At 36.6% G+C, this 5005-nt stretch overlaps 1 long non-coding RNA gene across 1 annotated transcript; it reads right to left on the reverse strand.

The window, feature by feature from the left end:
* Window positions 1–1020: 1020 nt before the first annotated feature.
* On the reverse strand, window positions 1021–4686 carry LOC133866378 (uncharacterized). Its single transcript, XR_009899865.1, has 3 exons — window positions 4299–4686; window positions 2598–2695; window positions 1021–1300 (listed from the first exon to the last, which is right to left on the reverse strand). It is a non-coding gene; the product is annotated as an uncharacterized LOC133866378 (long non-coding RNA).
* Window positions 4687–5005: the final 319 nt, after the last annotated feature.

The following is a 5005-nucleotide window of genomic DNA, read 5'->3' on the forward strand; positions in this document are numbered from 1 at the left end:
TATCTTGAAATGTATCATTTTTTAGCTATCCATTTGTTTAGTCTATTTCACATAAATACTTTATTATCATAACTCATACCTATTAGTCAAATTCTTAGAGGAAACGTCTCTCGTCGTTTGAGTAGTTATCTCGGTTAATGGATGTCTCCTTGCTATGGTGTCGTCCTCGTAGTTGTAGTTAGGCAGTTCCCTTGAGTTGATCTCGTACAATGGTCTCGTGCTCTTCCCATTGTTGCGTAGACAATGACGTTCACATCATGCTCTAAAAAGACTCGTGTATCCAGTTGTACCCGCTCTTTAAGATTTGAGCCTTCTTCGGTGCGCCCTAAGAATACGTCACCACTTCTTAAAGGACGGTTATTAGTCTACTCTCACGAGAAGCTCTCTCTTACGTCGCCTATAGCCTATCACAATCATGCTAGACTCTTCTAAAAGGCTAAGCGACTAGTCACCTAGGCTTACCCATAATAGCATCACCACAAAAGTGGCCATGCATGTTTTGACCTAAGGGTTCATTCTATACCAACACGACTCCACATACGTGGACGAGACAAAGGGAATGTGTCGCACTTGAATCTATTGAGACGCATGCAACACCTCCAAACTAAAGAAGAGGTCATTGTCTAAGTGGCATAGCTTGTCTACAAAGAACTATGCTACATAGACAATACAAATCCTAATGAATGCATTACAAAATCCATGCAATGCATACAAGAATTCATTTTTAAGTTTTTCTTATTTGTGTTAAATCTTTTAGAATCCTAAGGCTCTTCTGTTACACTTAAACTCTAACACAAACCTAGACTTCCGCTTTTCCTAACAAACCCTAGAACAAACTGCTCTGATACCATTTTCTGTGACGACCCGTTTTTTTTTTTTTTTTTTTATACAAACATAAAACGAGTCATCGCAGTGGCACGACTACGTGTCGCTCAGCCAACATATGGCACATGCCCCATAACATGTACCTGATAATCAGAGTATAACATACATCTATCTATGCAGCGGAAAACATAAATCTGAATAGCGGAAATTACAACTTATACATCTATCATAAGTTAATTACAACAAAGAGCCATTTAACATCTATATGCTTAAGTCTTATTAACACTATAACAATAATGGCTTAACAAAGAATAAGTGACACAAACGTCACAAGCCATACCAAACCTATAAAATAGTGGACAACCCGTGGTCCGACAATTACAACTGTCGCGGTGAGCTTCAGTCATAATATCCCAAGCACACTGCTACCGACCCATCGACTATACCGTAGTACCTGCAGCCAAAGAAACATCATCTACACGGTTGTGGTGGTATCCACATCCGCATAGGTGAAATAGTGAGTTCACCGCCTTAGTATACCTCATACTAAGACCTCAGTGGTATAAGACTAACTGAGTTTTCACAAAGAACCAACCTTTATATTATTTTAGTCGTGCGAGTACTATATTAGCCACAATTTACCAACAGCTAATGCAGCAAACACCGACTATTCAGAAATCATTTAAAACATACTATATAGCTGTGAAAACATGTAGAAGTTCCAGACATCCCTCCTTGGAAGTTTCTACATATAGACCCATCTATAATAATACTTTTCACCGGTCGCTTGGACATATGTGCACACGATCACTCCATCACAGATATCACGTATACACATAAGTCTTCAGCAAAGAACATGGCATCTTACTTTTCCGTACTAGGATAACATCCTTCAACAAAACACTCGCAACACCATCTCTAATCGTATTCCAGCTTCGTGCCTTGACGTTAGTAGATCATGAGAGCACTAGAGTTAAACTCAATCATGCTAACACGTCTTTCCTGAAGAACAAGAACAGTCAACCTTCCTACTCATAGACATGCCATTACTCGCACCTGGGTAGTCATGTATCCATGTACTTTCAAGTTCAATGTATGCTATTAACACATGACTATCCGATAGAAATATACATAAGCGCTTTTCATTTAAGACACTTATGCATACCAACACGTCTAGTAAAATCTACTCATAACATAAAAACCTCTCTCACAAAACAATGCTATATATGCTATGCATGAACTGGGGCTGATACTGTTATGCTGCTGATACTGATACTGCTGATACTGATACTGTTGTGCTGCTGATATACTGATACTGCTGGTATGTATGCTCTATACTACATGCTCAATGTTCCGTGCTTGACCAGTATATATTTCCTACTGTGTCACGCTGAAATTATGCAGTTGTTAAATCACGTCCTCTCAAAACAAAACAAATCCAGCATTTTACCCAACACTTTGAAATCATTCAAAACTTAGTTTCTTTATCAAATCTACGCAGTTTCAACATGACATGTTCTCAAACAATTTGCATAATTTAGATCTCAACCGCAAAACATACTCAAAACACTTTAAATCAATTAACACCTTTCCCTCATGCATCAATTCTTAAACATCATTGATAATATTTGAACATAATCGAAACTAAACAAATCATCTCAAAGCATATACATTTCATCATATGGTTGGTTCGGTTTCATAAACAACATATATATTCTTATCAATCCAATACATATAAAAATATATATTTTCTCAGTGAGTGGAATACCCACCTTGGCTGCATTGGACTCCAACTCGAACACTCCTTGGACTCTAGTCATTTGGACTCTACATTGGAGAACCAATTAAAGTCTCCAATCCGAATATGATCCTGCAAACATTGGTATCGTTAGACTACACTATTGAATCACATACTCTATGACACCCTAACTACCCGCGTGCTCACACGTCACATCACTCGCTTCTAAAGCTAGCTAGGTATCCTAAACTATTATTAGGCTAATCATTGGTTATAGGTTCTTATTATATCTTGCTTATTAATTAGGAGATGTATTTACTATTTTAGTTGCCTACATATTATTATTACATCACATTACCATTGTGAATCCATTAATGGTTTGTTGCTTATTTACTAAGTTAACAATATATATTTAACATGTATGCATGCATATGTATATATGTACATATATACATATACATATACAATACTTAAACCTAGTCCATTAATACACTAAATTACTTAGTGTACATAGATAAGTAAATTGGATACCAAGTTACCTTACTATCATTATTAGACATTAAGCTTATGGTTTGTTTATCCACATAAGCCTAATTCAGTAATAAACTTAAGTACTTTTAATATAGATGAATAAGTGCATTAGTTATTTAATTACTAACCATATAAATAGTTTAGATTATAGAACCTTAACCTTATACAACATATTAATTTAATAGCACTTTTTAAGCTACTTACGATCACATAGTATAATATACATTCTTAAAGCTTGAGGCATATACATTAACCTCAAAGCATTAGCCATAAGCTCCCATAACTAACCTCTAATTTAAATAATCCCATCAACCATAACTTCTACTAAAATCTCCTAACAAGTACCGCCCTTCACTTCCAAAATCATATATGCTCATAATCCAATTTTTACCAAGATCTACCACATAGCAAGGATCCTCAAAATTAACTGCAAATCAAGGGTCTAGACACCCACAAGCATCAAAGGCCTAAAACCAACTCCTATAAAAATAAAAACCACACATCTCTAATTAATTCAACTTCATCAACACCTAAAATATTTAACATCATAAGCATATCATGGAGCACATATTAGCCCATCATCCACTAAAAATCACCAACCCATGGAAACCTATCTAGAATTCCAACCAAAATCCTTCCAAAAATCAACCCAAAATCATCAAGAACCACATACATAAATCCAGCCCTCAAAACCAAGTCAATTAACCCAATTAATAACCAACCCAAGAAGAAATTCCAGAATTTCTCAATCTAAACAACTCATTCATTTAATGAAATTAAAGAACTAAAACTACCAATCCAACAAGAGTTGGTTCTACCAAAACATCCATCAAATTAAAATGTCAAACCACATCAAAACTCAACTTCAAGAACACTAACAACCAACATGGTTCAACCTCATAAAACCAAATGGAAATTCCATCACCACCACACCATTCCATTCGGCTATACTAAGAAAATATTCAATACCAATCAAACTCCAACCCAACATTATAACAAAACCCCAAAATTTCCAAACAAAACCCTAAATTCGGACTCAACTAGAAACTCCACAAATTAATGTGATTTCAAGCAATAAATCTAATGGGTATGATGGAATATCAACAATAATCTCTCAAAAACCGGAACCCACTACCATTCACTTGATTTCTATGCTCTATAAACAATAGGTAACAACAAAGTACCAAAAAGGTTAGGGATTTACCATTTTGTTCCAAAACACCGAACCCCCATGGACCAAGAACTCAGTTTTCTTCTCCTCCGGTCCGCAAGTCCCTACATCTCTCACGATCTCAGTGTCTCACCCTCTCGGTAGCTCCTTCTCTCACGAGCTGCATCATCCGGACTGGGTCCCTCGTGACCACACGGGTGTGTGTGTGTGTGAGCTGAAGAGAAGAGGAAAAATGGAAGAGAAGGGAGATGGAGATCGTGCTGCTACAAAGAGGAGAGGAGAAGAAAAGAAATGAAGAGGAAAAGAAAAGAGGGAGTGGGCTGCTGCTGCCGTGAAACAGGGGGAGAGAAAAGGGGAAAAGAGAAAAAGAAGAGAAAAGGAAGAGAGAGAAAAAGTGGGAGGGAGAGAAGTGCGTGCATGCGAGGAGAGAGGGAGAGAAAGAAAGAAAAGTGAAAGAAAAAGAGAAGGGAAGACCGGTTGGGCTTGTCCCATATTCTTATTTCCTTTTTCTTTTCTTTTATTAATATCAAAAGGTAAGGCATCTCCCAAGCCACAACAAAGTGACACATGGCATTGGATGGGATTCTCTTTTATCTTAAGGCTTTATCTTCTATAAAATTACTGCAGTGCCACACCTAATGTTTGTTCTATCTTTTGTTAATTAATATTCAACCCCATTTTTAATCTAACTACATTTTACCCATACAATTAGTCATTTATTACCCGATTACTCATTAGTA

Source organism: Alnus glutinosa, chromosome 4 (genome assembly GCF_958979055.1).
Source record: "Alnus glutinosa chromosome 4, dhAlnGlut1.1, whole genome shotgun sequence".
In the NCBI taxonomy this organism is placed as follows: domain Eukaryota; kingdom Viridiplantae; phylum Streptophyta; class Magnoliopsida; order Fagales; family Betulaceae; genus Alnus; species Alnus glutinosa.